Below are 22,684 nucleotides of genomic sequence, written 5' to 3' on the forward strand. Positions count from 1 at the left end.
TTCAGCTCCAGCTTTGCCTTGGTCTTCCTCATCCCTACACAACCAATCTTCATACCTACAGAGCAAAAAAGAAGGTCATGTCTCAGCTTTCAAGAATTATAGGAAAGAATTGCAAAAGTGGAACTGACAAATATTTTGAAAATTACAGTCTTGCAAAAGTAACATGTTCCTCAAATGGATGCTGTTATGTGGGGCAGATGTGATGGAGATTGAAAATATATTCTCAACGATCAAGAAAATTTATTTAAAATTCCTCAGTTAAATATAAAATAAAAAATTTTATACTAAAGTATTTACATAAAAAATATAAAAAATTGTCTTAGCTTTTAGTAAGCATGACAGCATGGCAAATGAAACTAGTGTTCTAAAAATGGGAGTTACTATGAGTGAATTAGAAATCTCAATGGATTTAATACATTCAGGTGTGAGCAAGTTTGAAGGTACATCCCTGGATCATAAATAAGTAACATATGACAGTAAAATAGCAACTTGTTTTGACTAAGTTAAGCAATCAGAATAATGTATCTGGAAAAGGCCATGAAATGCCCATGGTTAAGACAAGAGAAAGACAAGATCCAGAAACATACAAGCCCACTAGCCTGATCGCAAAAATATTCAGAATTTTTATGCAAATCTTGAAGGAAAGTTGATTAAAGACCTTGGGGGGGGGGCTGAGGGGTGAAGGGAAGGGAACCTGTTACATGAACTCTGTAGCAGAATTGTGTTATACTAACCTGATATTTTGCTTTGATGTCTCGTGGACAATAGGATTTTGCTCAATATAAGCTACTTAGGTTTGGTTAAGCATTTAAAATAGCAGGACAAGCAAAATTGTCAATGAAATTGGAAAAATAGGCTTTAGCAGATGACCTGGAAAGAACTTACCTTAGCAATGATGCTGAAATAGCAGATATTTGCTCAAAGTTTCTTAGTGATGGTTCTGAAGGTTAAAGCTGGAGACACCCATTTTAGTAGAATAAAATAAAGCTTGGATTACTGTTGGGGTCCCTTCCCCCCACCATGTAGCCCTGGGAGAGGGGCCCTGGGGGGGAGACACGGGGTTTCCTAGGTCCTGGTCTGCCTCGTTCCCCATTGGTTGTTTTGTGTTCCCCTGCGCGGGCAAGAACCCTCAGGTCCCGTGATTGTAACAGTTCCTCGGCAACCTCTAGCCAGGCGGCTGGAGAAATAAATATCTCTGAAACATCTAGCAAGAATCAGCCTATATATATTTCTTTTCCACAGGCCGCCTTGTTTGATATGCGTGTTACAGTAATCCCCACTGTAGCAGATTACCTCGAAGACTGGAGCCAAAAGGATAAACAGAATTAAAATCTATAAAAGAAAGTGCAGAGTAGTGTTTCTAGGTACCAATATTTATGCAATAAATTTTAATGCAATCAGATGAAAAAAACCAGCTGTAATCATTGCAGAATTACTGTGAACCATCAGTATGCTGATGTGAAGAGTGTAGGCGTGATCTTAGAATGATCTGGGTGACATACTTTCTGTGAAATTATGAAAACTAATAATATCACAGCACAAGGAGTTGGTAAGACCCATATGAAATATTCTTAATAATGATCAAGGACACATTCTTTTACCATTAAATAATAGTATCACTGAAAATTTGGGGACAGGAATGAAGATAAAGTGAATGGAAAGATACCATCTGAGAAGGAACAAATAGAGCAGGGCTTAGATGGCACAAGCACAAACAGGTGGCTGCCTATGAACTGTAGAAAAAACTTTGCACCGCAACACTTCAGAGGAGTGAGTTCCAGAATACTCTGTTTGCAATAGTAGGAGACATAAATGAATGGCCCAGAAGGATCTTTCCTGTGCTGAGTCCTATAAAATAATTTCAGACTGGCCACTGTTTTCAGTATAACAGAATTAGTCCAAAGTTTCTCATATAGAGATATTCATTTTAGATAGCCATTACAATTCTGAGCTTCCTGAAATTATTTCAATATTAACTTCACTGAAAATATTCATAAAACTGTATTTGATGGAGAGGGCTATTATTTATAGGAAAATGTCAATAACAATATCAGCTAAAATTTCCCTTTGCATAATAAAGTAATATTTTGTATTTATTTTCCTCTTTAAGTTCTTTTTTCTGGTACTGAGGAAACTAGCATAGGCATGACTCAGAACTTCTGTGGTGAGGAATGGACTGAGGGAATATCGTTTCTTCTTTCCCATTTTGGCTATTAAATGATAAAGTATTCCGTAAGATGTCTTCATGTCAGAGGAGCTCTAAGAAACTGACAGTTAAGGTTGTGTTACAGGTACAGACATTAAAGTCAAGGGGCAGCTTTGCCATTTTTCTTTATACAGGTCAGAACAGTGCCACAGAAATATAATTTCACAGAAAAGCAAAAAAAATCATTTTAATTGCAGCATAAAATTCTTCTCTTAAAATAAAAGAATTCTTCAAGCAGAATGTTCTCAAAGAGCTTGGAACGTGATTTTTAATACTGACCTCATTTAAAGAAAGGAGTGTGTTCCTCACTTTAGTTCTGTTTAATCTTTATGGTACAGAGCTGTGTTTCAGAAATATTGTCCATATTTTTCTTTCCCCTTTTAAATTTGCTACCTTTTTTCCCTGATTAATTTATGAAAATACATATTTGACTCCAATAGATATAGCATTATAAAAAGCCAAAGAAGAACAACAAGCAGATAAATTTAACAAGTAGGACTAAAGAAACAAAGAGAAAACTTTTAGATCTTTATTGTAAAGATAGAACAGCACTTAGACCGCATGATGTTCCTTTAAGATGTATTTGGTTTGTACAAATTTGCTCAATTTATAAGTACAATCTTACTAAAATCTGTGAGAGCTTCAGAGACAGTATGGTCCTAAGGAAAAAACTATGGCCTCAATTGCTTCTATGTAATACGGCTTGAATTTGCCCCTGAATGTCAACATTATCTCTAAAGTTCTCATTTAACACTGTGTCAGGTCTGGAATTAGTGTGATAATTGCACCTTTCTCCTTTCCTTTTTACTTTTTTTTTTTTTTCCTTAAAGTGGATTGACTTTACCATTAAATCCAAGACTGTTAATGGCATTTGTGTATTGTGGGAAAAAATTAAAGCATTCTCACTAAAACAGAACACATAGAAGATAGAAGATGGTTGGCTTGAAGTGAATCTAAAAGCCAGAGCAGACTGTAACTAGGATGGAATTGCACTGGGTAAGGGTGCCTGAACATTGCAGCAACTAATTATAAATCAAATTATATCCATAGGGTCTCTGTCTACAAAGCTGAAGGGGAATTTCTCCAACTCCTTCAGTTCTAGATCGAGTTACTGTAAAACACAAGATCTCCAGGGATGCTGCTGCAAGTGAAAGGGGAAATACGGATTTTTTTTCAAGGTTTCCCTTCTGACACAAACCCCTCTGGGCCAAAAAACCCAAATTCATAAGAAATCAACTTAGCCATCATTAGTCATGAATGGCGAATACACATGACAGCTAGGGAATTTTGTTACAATAACTCCAGTTTACTAAAACTGTGCCAAAAATAAATGATTTCCTAGTTTGTAATTAAATTCACTCTCCACAAAATATGCAAATCATGGTGGGAGTTTTTCAGTATGATTCAGCTTTCAAATCTCAAGATCCAAAACCAGGCTCTAGGATGCTCTATTTAAACTGTCAGTTTCATAAATCTTAACCATTAATTAAAATAAAATGTAACATTTCCTGCAAATAAACCCAAAGTATGCTGTTCTAAGACTAAATTTAGAGATTGTTCCATTTTGACTTTAAAAGCAAAAACACAGTGCAGAGACAGAGTGAATACCCTTGCATGCAATTACTCCACAGTTTAAATAATCAAGGGTGGAACTTCGACATAGATATCATTGTCAGGTCACTGAGCAAATGTGTATGAACAAGTTCATGGTCTCTCTGCCAGGCTGTTTCTCATCAGTTGGGACAAAAATATGCCTTTAGATTGTTAGCAAGGGCAATGAAGATACCTGAGTCCCAAAGATAGTCTAAAGATCTCTAAATGTTGTACCACAACCTTTCAACTAGTGTTACCACTTCTTCTACCTATATAAACCTACCAAATATGCAAGTACTTTTCATGGTGCAGAGTGCATAAACATCAGGCCACTTACAAGATGAGGTAAGCCATCTACCCCCAAGATTCCTGGCTGATGACTGTGTGAGAAGGCTCCTGAATAGATTTTTGTGCAGGACTATATTATACTAAGGGGGAGACCTCTTCCATAACCCTTGACTTACCACCTGATGACTTCTCCTGCACTGTGTTTTTGCACAATTATTTTAATTATTTGTTTTGCTAAAAATAAAAGTATTGTTGTAGTAGAGAACAAAGTATGTCTCAAAGTGGGTAGAATTACAGTATTTTGAGGAATGCATAAGAACATTTGATCAAAGAAAAGAAAGCACCCCTCAAGAGACCTGTACTCTATCTGATGTATTTTTCAGAGCAGTCCCTCTTTGAGAGCGCTGTGGACTATTCTGCACTGTGTATATGATTTGATTAAAGCTACCTGCAAACTAGTGAGATGCAACTCTTCACTGCCGGCATAGTGCCATACACCACCTGTCTCTTTTGTTATGCCTCATATGTTGTCTTTGAGCTCACTATAAACTTAGAAAAATAATTTCTCTAGATAAAAAGCAAGTTGCTTCATATACCTGTAAATAATGAATGTAACATACATAACTCTGAGGGACAGTAAATATAGTAGGGAATTTGAACTTACTTGGACTCATATTACACTCTAGTTATTTATATTGTGTCATATATCTTACTGTGTGATATATCTTACTGTTGAGATATGTGATGGTCAAAAAACACCCACATTTTCTGAGAAAGGGCATTATCTTAGCTTAGTTACATCCCTATGGGACTTCTCCAAAGTGCTTCTATTATAGAGCAATGCTCAAATGGTATTAGGCTTTCCTGATTAGTCAAGTAATCAAAAGATGGCTGCTTACGTGGAAATGTGACAGCACTGTACAGTATCTATTTGCTCTTGCATAATTTATAATTCCTGCCACAATCTATGAAATACAGATTCATAGAAGTCAAGTTGAAGTGTTTAGGTCCATCCTTAGTTTAGACTGTATTTCTCCATTCCTCAGGAGAGTTGGTTTCCTTTCTCTTTACATGCACCTTTCAACTTTGAAATTACCTCTTACCCGGTATCTATTGAAGATAGAGTTTGGTCATTTTTAAAGCCAGCATCACCATGTACATCTCTTGTTCTTAGATTTTCACTAGCCATCATTTTTGAAATTTAATATTATGATAATCTCTTTTTGATTTTCTTAATTTCAGCATCTGTGTGAGTATGTGTGTGTGTGTTGGGGGAGGTGGGGGCAGGGAGATATGAGTGTGGGGATTGTAATGTCAAGTATTCAACCATGTCAGTTATTAAATGTCAGCTTTTCACATTTTCAACCTTTTATAGACTTCCACTGATGTCTGTGTAAGTGACACCAATAATAGAAAATAAGGATAATTTCTGTAATTTGGAAGCAAAATTTTCTGACTTCACCTGTTCCCATAGGATTTTGTTTGAATGCAAAGCAGGTATAACAAAAAGCCCATTCTGACCTTGTAGGTGACCAAAAACTGAAGCAGATAGACTTTAAGAGTCTGATTTCAGCCTAGGTAACCCTTTAATTTTGAAGAGACTTAAGACATGGACAAATATTAGATTCATGTACTTATCACTAATATGTAAGTGCAGACTCCTTGCACATATTTAATTATAAATGAAGAGAGGGTGAGGAGAAGGAAAATAGTACATCTCTAATTAATTACAGATACACAAATATACATTAACATATGTACACATATGTACAGACATTTAAAATTTTCCCTTCCCTCAAATATATAGGCAAGCATGGTTTTTTTTCTTTAGGTTCTAAAAATTATGAGTCTTCCAAAACTGCCCTTGGAATCTCTCTATATGAAAACTATCTAACTTTAGAATGATACTTACACATTATACATGGTTATTAAATAATTATATTTTAACTGACCTTTGGAATCAATGAGACTACTAATTATAAAGCAATAAAATCAGATTTGGGCTTCACAAAAATCTTAAGCTGAACAGAATGAGTCACGGAATCACGGAATGGTTAATGCTGGAAGGGATTACTGGTCGGCTCATCTTATCCCAAGGAGGATCTTCCTAGAGAACACTGCATCGAATTGCATCCAGATGGTTCTTGAATATCTCCACTGAAGGAGCTTCCACAACCTCTCTGGGTAACCTGTTCCAGTTCACAGTCACACACACAGTAAAGAAGTTCTTCCTCATGTTCTTGTAGAACTCCCCATGTATCAGTTTCTGCCTTATTGCCTCTTATCCTATTGCTTGGCACCACCAAGCAGAGCCATCCCCTTAACACCCTCCCTTGAGGGCTGAACTCTATCTGCCTTTCATCATAAGAGAGATGCTCCAGTCCCCTCATCATCTTTGTTGCCCTCAACTGGAATTACTCCAAGAACTCCATGTTTCTTCCTTGGGGAGCCCAAAAATGGACACAGTACTCCAGAACCAGCCTCACGAGAGCCCCTTTTTATTGCTGTCAAAAAGAAATGTAGGTTAGCTGGAATTTTGAGCATTAATCTTGCTTCATGTCACTTATCTTCAAATTTTAATGAAGTTAACGATTGTAGAGGATACTTAGTACTTTGTAGGAATTCTTAGGCAACTCATGGGAATATGTTCTTTGTTAATTATACTTTCTTTGATCTTCAGTATTTAAAATTCAGACCCCCCATCTTGTAGACATTTATGCATGAGAATGGTTTTTCACATGTACACAGCATAGCTAAACTCAGTGGAGCTATTCAGGTATCAGAGAGTTTAAAGAGCGGAATCATTGACTAAATATCTGCACCAGTGGAAGCCAAACAAAATTTTATCCAAATAGTTTGACCAATGTCATAGCAATTTCTTGCAATGTTGTTGTGACATTAGAATTAAAAGGGTGTATTAAATGTAGAGTGAAAATTCGAGCAATATAAATGCAAATTTTATTTGCATTACGGAATTAGACCTCTCTCTTCCCCATTTCAGGTGAGGATTTTCTTTTAAGACTGTCTGATAAGAATAGCTGGTCTTGAGGAAGAACAGGCTTTCAGAAGGAAGGCTCAAGGGAAGAACAGGGTGGAGAAGAATGAGGCAGCCAGAGCCCAAAGCACTTGGCTAAACTGTTCTGCATCTTTTAAGGAAGGTATTTCCTCTCTTAAAGCTTTCAAGTTTTGATTGTTACCTTATGGGGTATGGTAAGAAATTATTTTTTAAAAAAATTTTAAACATACAATCATCACAACTGATGTACATTGAATTTGAAAACAGATTCCTATAACCAATTTCCTTTAAGATTTAAGTGAGTTCTAATATTCTGACAAAACGATAATTGATATTTACTATTTAAGTTGTGGAATAAAAATGCTGCGGTTAAGAGATGCTTTGAAAGTTACTTTTAAGACACAACCCATGTTCATTGGTGGGGTAAATATATGATGGAAATTTTCAAGATGTCCAGTGAGACACTTCAATCTTTAAAGCCTACTTTAGGTCTCTGTGAGACCAAGGAAATGTATGCAGAATTTAGTTGCCTGCTCCTCCCAGCAGCCATCCTGTGTACTTTAAGGATCTCCTGCTATTGACCAGGAAAGCTGTGATTTGTACCCATGAAATATTTGAAAACACGTTAAATCAGGAGTCAGCTTGCAAATTTATTTGCAACCAAAGGCAGATCTCCAGAGAAGAAAAGACGTCATGGCAAACTCCACAACAGCAATAAGGATAATAGTTGTGGAAATGCCTTACTCTGAGGCACTGGGTTTCCTAAAATTTCCTAAAAATCTCTGCAAATCTTCTTTATTTTGCCTGGGGAAAGCTAGGTGCCTTAAAGTCAGCTCCAAACCAGCCCGAAAAACAGTGACCCAGAGAAATTCAGCCCTGTCAGAAAAGGCCTTGAGGGGGACGAAGTGGTGAGAAAGCGGTTGTCATGCACCTTGCCATGGATATCAGGCTTCTGACTCCTGGCTCCACGAGACAAGGTATTCACTGTCCACAGACCAGGAAGACAATTTCTGAAGACACGTTCAAATCTCTTTCTCTCAAAAAAGTGAGAAACTAGTTCACTTCTTTTGCAGTATCACTACCTACAGGTCTCCTTTTCCTTCAAAACCTTAGGCAGGCTACATAGCATGTGGAAGACTGATAGTTTTTCTTCTGTTTAAGATGTCTCAAATAATTTAAAATGACCACATTGAAGAATTACATCTGGGATACATTTACAATGATAAGGGTAAAAGAGAGGGTACATGTACATCCTTGTACCTTCTCTTAAAATTTATGTGTTTCAGCGCAGAGAATGAAAATGAAGAGATAGTCGTGAGAAACTAACATAGAAAGAAAATATGTTATCCAGAGAGTATAGCAAGATACAAACTAATTTAAAGATTGGTTTGACATGGTTTCTTATTTGTATTTCCTTTATTTAGCATTTTCAAAGATAGTCCTTGATGATTTCAGCCGAATTTTGTAAAGATAGCATGTTATTAATATTAAGTAATTTAATAAAAGCTAATTCTTATTCACATTTACGGAAAATCGAAAGCAACTCTGTTAAATATTCTTTTTATCTCATATTTATAGAGCATATACATTATTTCAATGCCATTTCAAAGAATTTTAGTGCTGATACACTTGCACATGTTACACTTATAGAATGTAATGGGAAATGATATATCTGAAGCAAAAGTATAATTTTAAAACATGCAGAAGAAAGAGCCAGTGAAAATAACATTACTAAAAAAATCTAGTGACTACTCCCTGAAGGTGTCACAGGCACAAACAAATGACCTTATTAAGTTTTTCTTATTTCAGCTATTTCAAAATGCATTGGAATATTAAATTTTTGAAGTTACTTCTGCAATTGTTACAGATGAATTAAAATTCTTTCTTTAGCTATATTGTTTTCTTCTTCCAAAACTTTGGTTTTGAATAAACTGGACTTCACCAACAGTCTTCCCAATGTAGCCCAGACTTCATGGATAGACTTTGTCGTGGTTCTCAGCTGTCCGTGTTCCTAATAGTCCAGACTGGGGGCCCATAATTTAGAATATCGTTCTACTGGCTCATCTGTCAAGTTTTTGTAGTTTTTTTTTTCCTCCAAGAAAATCAAGCCTCTCAAGAGAAGTAGGCTATACAAAACCTAGATTTTATCCAGACACGGTGATGAGATTTACCTGGAGCATAAACTTGGACGAAGTATCTGAGTAGCACTGTAAAGTTTAAACAGAGCCTGCGGGAGTCCATAAATGGCTGTGTACTCTTTATTGAGGTCAGTGAACACTGAAGAGAGGGCTAAAATGGGGTGATTGTGTCTGGGTAGAAAAAACAATTTAAATTTCCTGGGAGACACTTCAGATATTCTAATTTAGCAACTACCTGCTCCTTCAGAATAAAGTGGGTGCTTAGACAGAGAAAATAGACCCATGAAAGCTATTAAATTATTACCTTAATACATATAGATATAAAACTAGCTGTAATAATACATTCTTGGTGACTAGATGTGGGTGGAAGTGACCCACAACAGACTTTTTATGTCTTTCTGTGCTATGCCTCAAGTCACACATTTTATTTAACTCCAGTACCAAGCCAAGGGTTCCTTGGTCAGAAACGTAAATTGCTTCAACAAATGCATGTTTTTACCTTTCATCACCATGACTAAAGGAGTGTGTTTCCACTAGCCCAGCTTACAGCAAGAAAGTTTACAAAGCAATAGAAAAAGTCTCCAGTTCTCTGTAAAGAGCTTTAGACCCAGGCAGCAGGTTTTAATGTAGTGTGGCATGTTTTCGAGCAAGGTGGTGACATATATAAGTAATCTTTCTGACTGCCTTGGTTTCCATTAAAGATTATAGAGTGTAGGTGTGGTTGTCTAGCAAGTCAGTGGCTGTTTGGGATTGCAGATAAAAAATCAGAGTCTTACAGGGCAGTGTGAGAAATAAATTGTAACAGCTCAACCTCCCTAGACTACATCTTTCATCAGCTCCTGGTAATGTTTAAAGATTGAATTAATCTAGAAAAAAAAAAATTGTTTGTCCATATGTCAGCTTTTGGGTAATTTTCTTGATATTTGTGGGGCAACTTGAGCTCACAATTCAAAGTTTTATTGCCTGGGGCAATACTTCTATCTTGATGTGACTACAACCTAAATAAAACAAGAGGGAATGGATTTCATTTTTGATGCTGCAAGCTATTTACAATGTTCTAGAAAGGTATTTCAGAAAACAAATCTCTGTACTGTAACCAAACACAGACTTAAAATGGTTGGAATTGACTAGAGCAGTCAGTCATGAGCTCTAATGTGCATGTGTCCTAGGTTAACTTTTGCAGCAGCCAGGAGGAGCACGCCCAGGATCCTGGAGTTACTCTATACTGCTGCACCCCACACAAGGGGATTGCTTCTTTTTCTGGTTAGCTGGAGTGTGTGGCTGGGTAGTGCTGGGTTCCACATGGAGAGCACTCGAATGTGAATCATTTGTCTGTCTCATACACTCTATTATTAGTATTGTTGCTACTGTTAATTTTTTATATTTCATTGTTGTTTCCAGTAAATCTTTCTTATCTTAATCTGTGGTCTTTGCCTTTTGTGCCCCCAATTCTCCTCTCTGTCCTGACAGGGGCTAGTGGGGTGGAGAGTGGGTGAGTCCCACGTGTTTTCAGTGGGAACTAAATTAGGGAATACCATTCCTAAACTACAATAACATGTTGCTTTATCTTGCCACCAACCTTAAAATGCTACCTATCTGGCCCCCTGGCATGAGGTGTGGAAAGCATCAAAGTAATGTCACTGTAATTGAAGTCAATGACAACATTTTTCAACCTTTCTGGACAAGGGCACCCAGAAGAGGATATTTCGCCTATTCACCATTGCCACAGTGCTATATCTCACATACAATTAGACTACAGGACAAAAAGCTCTATGGCTCTTGCACATGGTGTCTGCTTCCAGATTATTCCCACTGATTTTTCCTCTGCAGCTATGTGCAAGAATGTTGCTGCCTGTTGGCACTTGTTCACGCAGTGCCCCTGTGGCCTGTAGTCATTCTCTTTCTGATATTCAGTCTATTTTGCATTGCGCTCCTTAACCTGGTGACATACTCTTTTCAGAATATCACATATTAGAGTCCCCACCATTTTACAATAGAAAAGTTGACACTTTTGATTTAGCCATAGTTACACAGTAAGTAGAATACAGAACTTGAAGGGGGAGAGTCTTGTATAGTTAAATTTTGTGTAATTAAAACAATTAATGATAACAATTGAATGAGAAGTGAGAGCCCACTAGGAGTACAGGATTCAGTTCTGGGCTTCTCAGTGTGAGGAGGATATGCAGCTACCAAAGAGAGCCCAGTGAAGGACCACTGTGGCGTTAAAGGGGTGGGAATATTTCCCATGTGAGGAAAAACTGAAGGAAACATTTTTTCACTGTGGGGTGACTGAACAGGGGCACAAGTTGCTCACAGAAGTTGTGGAGTCTCCATCCCTGGGTTTATTCAAAAGCTGTCTGGACATGGTCCTTCACAACTTACTTCAGGTGATCCTTTTTAAGCAGCAGATAGTAGGAGAAGATGACTTCCAGAGGTTCCCTTACAGCCTCAACCATTCTGTGGTTCTGTGATTCTGAGAAAAGCAAAGAACTGTATCTTAACTACACAGAATTCCTCAAAAGATATTTAGGAAATAATCCTATTAGAAAAGAAATACAAAGGAGTGTGTTTACTGAAAGCCTGAAAAGTGAATCAAAACTTGTAAAGCATATTGACTACCAAGAGGGTTAGAAAGGCAGCAGAATGAATATATCTTGAGGCTGTCCCTCTTTATGCACTCACATCTGAGCCTGTGCTCTAACTCTCTCTCACTTCTTTGTAGCAGAGCGAAAGAGTAATTGACATTCTAGTTAACATAGGCTGAAAAATGACCTTGATTCGTCACTTTGTCCCTGGCTTAGCAGGGTATCAGGGTTAAAGAAGGTCACTTAATTCAAAATCTGCCAATATTTTATCCTAGCAAACACCAACAAAATGACTGCAATACTTTAATTTTTATATTGTTTACTAGTTAATAAATTGAGGGAATTCATAGACCAATGTTAAAAGAATTAGGTATTTTTTTCAGACTTTAACACATTCTCTGTATAGTTTTTCTTTTAAAGCCAATTTAACATTATATATTTTCAATTATCTATTCTGGACAATTGTCTGGCAAAAAAGACAGTTGTGATGGCAACATGCCTAGTTTTTGTGTTGCTGTGGTGTGACAGACTGGCATTTCTCTGTCAGTGTTACTTATATCTAAAAAAGGAGTGGGTTTTGAGTAAAACATGGAAATGAAAGATAGCATATGTAGAATAGACCTGGTTTTATTTTTGCTGTGCTTGAATTCAAGTTATTATATGTTTCCCACACTTTAGTATCCAGAGAACGTTTACTACATGCAAGTACTGAAAGAGGTAGAAATACACTCTTCATTGTGTAGGTGTCTAGGAAGACTTCACATAACTGGGAAATCCTGCCAGAGGTGAGAACTTGAATGCTTTTGCTAGTACAGCCACAATACAACAAGGAGTCTACAGTACTGACCTTTAAATTGTGGCAACTAGAAAATCTCTGCACATTTCAGTGTATCATCTTACATTTGTTGAATCTGCTATGTATTTCCTTCCAACACTGAAAGGGAGAAATCTCATCATTTCTAACAGAGGTTGTCATTCTGACATAAAACTTTGCGACAAGAAAGAGGATTTCTGGAAAACATCTGCTGCTGTGGAACTGTGTTGAAAATGCTAAACAAATTAAGAACCATACAAGGAAAAAAACATTAGAATGTATTCTTATACACGTAATACCTTTTTCTATGCCTTTTAAAATTTGAAGAAATATTGTATTTTGTGAAGTGAGTTGCACATGGCAACCTGACTGGCTTCAGAAAAAAAAAAAGAGAAGTGTAGTCACACAGAGATTGCTACATGTGAACCTTGCAAAAAAAACCCAAAACAAAACAAAACAAAGGTTTTGTAGGTCACTAGGAGGAAAATATAAGCTACCTAAGAAACAAAAAGGAAACTGTAGAAAACATCTAAATCTTGAGCTTTCATATAATAGATGATAACAGAAAAGTAACGTGGTAAGGAAATGGTTTGAAAAGAAGTGATAAAAACCCATTATGAATATTTCTAGAGTTAAAGTTAAAAAACTAACAAGTCTATATATATCCACAGCAGTTAAAAGGAGTGACACTTCTTAACATGATTTGACAGCATTGAATGACCAGAGAAAATGCTGGGATCTGTCTCCAAATCCTGGCTGTGCATTAAATCAGGCACACTGGGAAAACCCAGAGGTGAGAAGTGTAGATGGAATGGAATCAACTGGAGAAATGGAAAAGGTGGATGTTTTCTTCATTTGCTGCCTTGAGTGCATGATTAGCATAATTAATCTATATTTTTTGCACTGACCCAGTGAGGGAGTGATTCTCTGATGCACCTGGTGAATAAAGGGATTCAGTAAACTAAAGGAGGTAATTGCTAATGCAGCTACATTACAGCCTTTGTGAGTTGCAAGCAGGTGCTTTCAACTCATCATAGCTGCCTACATCTTGGGGAAAAGACAGGAATATGATTTGGCTGCTTATGGCCTGACCCATGTCCTGCAGAGCTCATAGGTGGGAATGCAATGACTGCAGAAGCGGAGTGGCTGCCTGATGGCATAACTGGTGGAAAACAGTAGCTGATCAGTGTCTTTCTGCAGAAGCAAGTTTTATTGCTCCTAGGCATGAGGGAATCTGTCAGTTCAGCCTTTCCATGCTTCTTCTTTCTTTCACCTTCTTGCATTTTAAAAGCAAACTCTCTAAAGAACTTCAGGTGGCATCATACATTAAAAGCCAAGGATTAATTTTAAATACCAACGTTTTAGCAAGCACACGTGCAAGTGAGCAGTACTGAAAGCTCCCAAAGAGACTGCATTGAAAGGCCATTTCTTTACAATTTCGTGTCCTTAATACAGGTGAAGAACTAAAAAATTCTATTTGGTGTGCAGCTTCAGGAAAACCTCTATTTTACACTTTTCAAAAGCAAGAAGCAAATTACAAAACTCACATGATTCAAAACACTATTTTTTGGAACATAAGTTTTGATGTGTTTGGGTTGGGGTTTTTTTTTTGTTTGGTTTGTTGAGATATTTAGTTGTACTGAACAGGAAAGAACAGTTTTGGATTTCCATTGTAGAACTTTGAAATTTACAAACAGTAAGAAAGGAGGGGAAAAGTAAATTCCTCAGTGAAAATGGCTATTAGTTTACATCCTCAAACTTGGAAGCTTGTACATGTGGAAGGAAGGGCTAGAGATCAACATTGCCAAGAAAATAGAGAATAAAAACAAAGACATTCCTTCAAAAACTTCATTAAAAGACAGTAGTTGAAATATGTGTCTAATTTATGAAGAACAAAGTTAGTTACTGAAGTAATTTATAATTCGAGATTGTAACTTTTTTTGATTGACTGATTTTGATAAATTTCAGGATTAGTTTAGTGATCTTTGTATGCTACTGCACTGTGTATATGTTTAGAGAACCAGGATATAAAACATAAGGGAAGTTTAAGGCAAGATAAAAAGTGAGATGCAGACAATTTGGGTATGAAATATTCACTTTTATTTACATAATCTCATTCATTCATGCATTTGTTTTCCTCAATAGCCTCTTTCTCTTTTAGTGGTATGATAGAAAATGTATTTAATGTGGGTTAATATGAAGAGATATTTTAGTAAAATTCTAATTTCGATTTGGCACTAGCATAGGTTAGAATGAGAAAAAAGGATGTTAATGGATATTGTACTGAAAAATGGAAAAAGAACAGCACTCCAATGACTTAAAGAAGGGCCAACAATTGCTCTTGGCTTTGGGAGGTGACACAGATATGTACTATATAGATCATTTATTATTTCATACATATAACTCACTACGTCTTCCCAGATCTTTTCTTTCAATCCTATTATTTTATATGCCATAGAAATATTTGCACCTTCTCATAGAAAAACCATATACATATATTCATGCCATTTCTTCCTTTATTTTAAGGGATTAAATTTCTCAAGGAAGTGATAAGATTTTCGGAGTTGGACTCTGGTATGAATAGCTGTCAAACACATAGTACTTCCTGCAACTCTTTTACATTGCAAAAAAAATTATGTGCATGTTAATTATATAGGTAAAAGTCAGGGTAGATCTTCCAGCCTACAAATACTGTGGTTATACGCCCACAGCATTGTGACATAAATGATCAAAATAATGCTTAGGGTCCTCTCATTGCAGATTCATTTGGTATTCATTAGAGTATCACTGATCAGAATGATTTCATTTGGTATTCAAAAATGCCATATGTTTCGCCATAGGTATTCATGGACACTTAAAATAGATTGCTTCTTCCCTCTGTTGAACTCTCTGATGACACACTGATGCAAAATGCATTTGCACTGACAGAGTCCCTCCCTGCTTACCTGGCAACAGAAGGGCAGCTCTTCTCTAATATCTGAATTAGTAATATAAAGATTCTTCCCCTCCCAAACAAATGGAAGGCTGCACTATTTAAAAAACAAAACAAAACAAAACAAAACAAACAAACAAAAAAAGAATAATTTTATTTTTCTATTTAAATAATGAAGGTGTGGAAGAACTTGGAATTTTGAGACAGAAATAGAAAATGTTCACTTTCCAGTACTTCCTTTTTATTACGAAATAATCATATGTCATATAGCTAAGATATGTTAGAAGGAGAAGGCTTTGGATTAAGCAAAAACCCAAACAGAAACACAATTTAGGACCTTAGATTTGCTTTTGCTTTTGACTCAGCAAAAAATCTGCTGTTTCTTTTCTTAGTCTGTCTCCATTTATGCAAGCTAAAGGATTCCTGATTGACATGAAGTGAACTTCAGTACCTACACATACCTTCCTACCTGCCCCTCTGCTGAGTTTATGCAGGTCTAAGGTAGAATAAGCAGAGTTTAATTATTGATCATAGGTTAATCTATTAGAAACCATTTCCTCTGTCAGAATGCTGCATATTCCTGTTTGTATTGCCCTGCATTCCTGAAGCTAAATTTTCACGGCTAGATAGATGAAAAAATGTTGCCTTTCTTTTCTTGTTTATTCTGGTTTAAAAGTAAACTGAAATTCTTTTCTGCTTCTTTTATTTCCTGGGTAAGGATAAAGAAGAATTTATTAGACTCAGTATTTTCATGTTCTTATGTTCAGCAAAGTTACCTGGAAGTGTAGAAGCCTTTTCTGTACTTCCAAAATACTTGAGGGTTACGTATCCCTGATGAGTTTCATGTAATCGTGCTTCCTTGCTTTAAAAGTAGTTGGACAAATATAGTCTTCCTTAAGGTAGATTGAACATTGAACATGATTAAACTACTCCAGGTTATAAATGCTTCAATATGTAAAAGTTAAATTCACTTTAATTCTCATAGTTTAACTTCTTAAAAATAAAACAGTACCTTGACTGTTAATGATAAAAACTGAAACACAAATGTCAAGAGTCAAATGTTTAAGTCAAAAGGGAATGGCTTTGTAAAACTACAATATTTTCCTTAATTTTTCAAATATCTCTTATTTTCAGCCTCATGTGACTTCAACACAGATTCAGGCTACATTTTCTGTTTCTTAAGCCAGTGACCATCCCTATTATCAAATAGGTATTATTGTAACAGGGTTTTTTAGTTGGACATAGAAACATTTCCTTCCCGGTAGCATATAGGAAATGTGTTTTCCCTTCAGTGAAGAAGAGTTTTGCAATTTCTTGCATGTCCTGCAGAAGTCATTATTGGATTGCAGCATATCATTAAAATACACTTTCAGATCTAGTTGTTAGACACTGCTGAATTAACAAGAAAGAGGGAAGTCCTTAGTGAATGTCAAGGATCTCACTAGATCTTCCTTTTTTCCCCATAGTTTCCTGAATAAACCTTCTGCCTGCCTTTTTTTTTTTCCCAAAAGGAAATGCCATGAGTTACGCTCTTATGTCCATGTTCAATGAATAAAGCTTCTTTATTAATAAAAGTACTGAATGATGAGCACCATAACTAATCTAAATCTATTTATCATATTTGAGTCTTAATCTCTAGAAATTTCATATTCTTTCTGAAAAAAGCTGTCAATCTATGAAGGGAGCAGCCCTAGTACTCAATTTTGACTTCAACCTGAGTGCTAAGTCTTCTAAGGCACTTGAGTTATCAGAGTTCTGGTTCCTCTTTCTCAAAATGGGGGTGATCTTGGACACTTTAGAGTGAAATTAAATGCCAGATAATGGTTTTAATTTTTTTTTTAAATTTGTATCCTCCTAATGATTAGCCTGTTCCCCAAAAGCAAATAAAGAAAGTTAGGCGTGAAGGGACATCAGAAAGTAATTTTGTATAACATCCCACTTGGATCAAGGCCAGCTGAGATCTAATTTTTCAGGACCCTACCTAATTGAGAATAAAATAACCAGAAAGAACATCATGAACCCATAGGACTTCATGGAGTGCATTTCTCTACCTCAGCTGTCCTAAAACAAAGCTGTGATTTTTATGAACTACAAAATACTGTGCAAAAATATGAGTCTCACACTAACACTTTTATAGATTAATATTGTACTTGAAATAGAAAAAAGATTGAAAAAAATAACAAGCACAAATTCAAAGATACTAAATAACGCTGGCAAGCACTCAGAGGCAGTCCATTTCTGACAAATAATTAAAACATGGGATATCTGTCTTTATTGTTAATTGTCTTTATGGTACCTTCTTCCCTTCCTGACTTCACACAGATTTACCCCATGCACCAGTGCAGGCTGGGAATCAACCTGCTGGAGAGCAGCTCTGCAGTGAAGGATCTGAGGGTCTTGGTGGACAAGCTGTCCACCATCCAGCAATGTGGCCCAGTGGCCAAGAAGGCCAATGGTATCCTGGGGTGCATCAGGAAGAGCATTGCCAGCAGGTCAAGCAATCCTGTCCCTGGTGAGGTCTACCAGGAGTGCCGTGTCCAGTTCTGGGCTCTTTGGTACAGGACACAGATGGAACTCAGCATTGCTTTTATATACCAGCTTGGTACAACAATATTTTAACTGCAGAGGCTTTAAGTAAGTTTTTCTCAGAGTTTTTTGGAGTGATTTTAATTTCATCTTTTTGAAATTTATTTTGCCTAGTTCAAACCCATACATTTTGAGTGATAGTTTGTCTGAAGGTGTCTATTGCTGTTAAACCTGAAGGTTCTTAAAAGTAAGTTTGATGCAGAGAGACTATATTTGTTTACTGAGGTCTGCTGTTGTCTGACACCTTGGAAAGAGAACTCAACATCGTCTCACATATCATGTTAAATTAGAAGAGAGTTCTCCTCTGTATGATGCTTTTCGCACAGATCTGAAATTGACAATATCAAATTATTGACTCAAGTAAAAAATCAGTAGTAATAGATGAAAATTAACAGTAGAATGAGAAGGTGCTTAATGAACTCCAAAAGAAACAAGCTGCAGCAATTTTTCTTCCTGTATCCTGGTGAACATTGCTTAAAACCATACTCAAGAAAGTGAGAGAGAAAAATTCCCTACGGGATCATTGTTCTCCCCTCAGAGGCAGAGCTCCTCTGAGCTCAGAAATTCCACAAATATAATGTCTTTGAATGAGAGGAAGAAATAGGGAGAGTCCTGTGGCAATGAGTAAGGCAGTATTGCATTGCCTCTTCCCACTGAGGACAGAAAGAGAACATGAAGCCTAATTTAAAGAATGTAGGAAGTCTGAGGCTGAGCTAGGATCTGAGTTACTATCTGTGATGTTTTGTCTTCTCTGATATTTCAGCCAGATCATCTTAATGATACAGTAATTTGTTTTACCCACTCTACTGCCATCTTCACCATACTTCATTGGGATAATGTCCTGATTCTGTCCAGGACATTCTGTTAATTTTTGCACTAGCCAGGAGAGGCCATGGAAAGGACATGGAGGTTATTCTATACCACCTCATGTCATTGTCAGACGTGGAGGGAAGGGAGTCTCTTACAGTCTGGGTAGCATAGCAGTGGTCATGTTGGGTAGGGCTCTGCAGTGAGCATTTTCATGTGAATCACTCTATCTCTTTTGTAGATTTTGTTATTAATATTGTTGCTGTTGCTGTTACTTTTCTTATCCCATTGCTGTTCCCAGTAAATAGCTCTTATCTCAACCCATGACCTTTGCCTTTTGTGCCTCCAATTCTCTCCATCCCGCTGCAGGGGAGGGGTAGGGAGTGAGCAAGTGTCAGCATGGTTTGGAAAGTCTTACTGGGAGACAGTGTTGCCATAAAGCAAAGTAAGGTCAAAGGACATGTTCAGGTAATTCAGTTTTTAGGATTAAAATGGCAAGATGGACATCATCAGATTCCAATGGATGTGGTCAACAAAATAGCAGCTATGTCCCCACCAACCAGCAAGAAGGACACTCTTTCCTAGTATTGCTTTCCTAGGCACTATATGTTTTTGGGGGATGCATACTCCAGGTTACAGTCAGATTGCAACCCTCTCTATCAAGTGACGTGGAAGAAGAATGGGCTACTGAAGAAATTTGTAACAACCGGCAGGTGGATTAAACTGCCAAGATTAAGGTGTCTCAGGTGGATCTGGATTGGCAACATAACAGTGAATTATTTCTGACTTGGTTGACCTATGACACCTCAGGAAGCGATGCAACATTACAGATGGGCTCATGATTCAGGCATGTTCTTACCATGATCTTTACCTTTTTTGCCTCCCATTCTCCTCTCCATCCCACCACAGGGGGAGAGGGGGGAACAAGAAAGCAACATGTGGTTTGAAGAGTCTCAGTGGAAGCACTTAACTGGGGAGTACCAGTCCTAAACTATGACATAAACAGAACACCAGAATCAAACAGTACCTTGCACACAAAAGGATTCCTTGGTTGCCCTACTTGAAGCTTATGTAATCCACATCAGCAATAACTTGTGGTTGACCATAGTGTCACCAGAAGGCCTACTGTTGCTGCCGGTTCCGAGCTTCCCCCCCCCTCCAAAGACATGTGCTCGGGAGCTCCTTTGTTCCAAGCGCGGGCAAAGCCAAATGTAACTCAGACTCTTCAGCAGGGTCTGATTGGCCGCTCACCCCGGGTCCACCCCAGTCCTCCCCTTTCCCCTTCTCCTAATAAAGATGCTCGAGGGAAGGGAAACGCCCTCTCGCAGCTCAGCTACCTTCCTGTGAACATCTCTGGTCGTCTGTCTCATTTAAAGGCTTCTAACTGCAGGGAATTGAGCGAGCAGGGAGCTATATTTCTCCCTCTTTGCTTCTGCTGATGGTATTTGTTCTGCAGCTGATTCAGGTACCGATTTTAGAGCTACTAAAGTGCTAGATCGCCTGTGCTACCTCTCAAGGCTGCTCGAGGCTTTTCTAAGGCATTGAAATACAAGCGCTAGCCGGTATAAAGCTGAAAAGATACCTTCCGCATTTGGGCGCCCAGCGTGCTATCTCTGAACTCCGGTTCTGAGAGACTTTAGGGTGTCCCAGCAGCTGTGTGTCTGCTGGAGTTAGCTCTGCACGTCCTGCTGTGCCAGCTCTGTGTGGCGAGGTGTTACTTTTTGTGTAACATCAAGCCCAGAGTCCAGCCTGTACCCTCCCCCACGCCACGTGGCGAGGGAACGGCTGGAAAGCAGAAGACCCTTCTCACGTTTTTTTTCTCTCCGGACCTGCTTTCCTGTGATAAATCCAGAATTCTGGTGAGTATTTCCCTGCTGGTTTAGGGGCTCCTGTCTTAAGCTGGTGCCGGTGTAAACTTTCTCTTTTTTTTTTTCCTCCTTTTGGTGAGTAAGGGGTTGAGGTTTCGTGTGCATTCATAATGGGATCTGAAGTTTCTGCACACCATAGAGAAATATACCACCAAGTTCAAAGTTACCTTTCTTTAACTGGGCATAAATACCCTAAAAATCTAGTTCAATCTTTCGTACAATGGCTTTTTCAGTACTTTCCTATCTGACCTCCGAAGACATAAGATCTGCTGAATTTTGGGATAAGGTGGGGAGAAAACTCTCCTCTCTGAGGCGTGCCAGGAGATGAAACAGTTTCAAAATTCTTTCCTCTCCTGTTACTAAGTTTATACTTTGCCGGAGAAAAAGGCAATACATGAAAAGCCACTGCAAAACCCCCTGTAATCCCCTTACACCCTCTTCCAACCCCTGTGTCCCGGACCCCTCTTCCCCTACGCTGGAAAACACAGCTAGAGCAGACTGCTTCTCAGCACAGGAGAGCTATCGTCCTCCTGGCTCACCCGTGTTTCCTCAGCACCCTACCTTGGATGGGAATCCGGAGCCCATCCCAGGACCTTCCCAACCCCTTTTCTCCACTCCCTTTCCCCAGTTTCTAGCCCTCATTTCAAGCGCGCGTAAAAGCCCCTTCTCCCCTGATCTCTTTGTTCCCAGGGTCGGCCATTGCCACGTGCTCGCAGCCCGGGAAAAATCCCTCCCCCCAACCGCCTTTCTCCCAGTTTGTTTGTCTCCAGTAATGGCGGACGCAATGTTCCTTCCTCTCCAAACTACACCTCCCACAATCCCTTTCTCCCCCATCCCACAAATCCCTTCTTGTCCCCATCCCCTCCCACTCCTGTGTTACAACCTGACCCCCGACCCCGCCCCCACAGCGTCGTGTTTCACCCCTCCCTCTGTTCCCGCCCACGGCTCAAGTGCCGCCCCTGCCTCCCACAACCCCGCCCCCAACCCCTCCCCTCCTCCGGCCGTGTCCCCGCCTCCACTCCCCGCCCCTGCCCCTCCACTCCCCGCCCCTGCTTCCCATTGTCCCACCCCAGGTTCCCACAGTCCTGTGACTGCCCCTCTCAATCCGGGAACCCATGCCTACCAGGAAGTAACTCCAACTGCTTCTACTACACTCTCTTGTACTAGCAATGGAGCTAACCCTGACTGGAAACCCCTTTCTTATTCTGATATTAAGGATTTGTGCAAGGCCAACTAAGGAGTTTGGAATGCATAGTAATTATTTTAAGAGCTTTTAAGTGCTACTTTTGCAACTCACTTACTTGTACCTCATGATTTACTTACATTAATGCAAACTCTTCTCACACCTGGTGATTTTATGATGTGGAAAAAGCAATGGAAAATAATTTTATCTGATTTATTAAAAATTTTGTGGCAAACTCCAGATAATTACCTGGATTTTGAAAACAATTATATCACATTAGACCTTTTATCTGGTGACAATAATATGGCAAATCCTCAAAACCAAGCAATGCTCATCCCTCGTCCAGTTCTTACTGAAATCACACGTGCTGCTGAAAAGGCCTTAACATTATTACCATCTCAAACTCCTAATTCTCATTATACCACCATCAAGCAATTGTCAAATGAAAATATTATTCACTTTTATAACCGTTTGTACGAAGCTGTCTCTTCCCAGGTCCCTAATCCTGACCTCCAACAAGCGCTCCTACTCGAACTTCTCCAAGTTAATACGAATGATGCTTGCAAACAAGTCATTCTCACTCTCCCGCTGTATCCTCCTCCTACTGTTGAATCCATCCTCGAAGTCTGTACGAAGAAGGTGCAGCTGAACACAGCTGCTCCCTTTTT

The sequence above is a fragment of the Corvus cornix genome, chromosome Z (genome assembly GCF_000738735.6).
Source record: "Corvus cornix cornix isolate S_Up_H32 chromosome Z, ASM73873v5, whole genome shotgun sequence".
NCBI classification, from domain to species: Eukaryota; Metazoa; Chordata; class Aves; order Passeriformes; family Corvidae; genus Corvus; species Corvus cornix.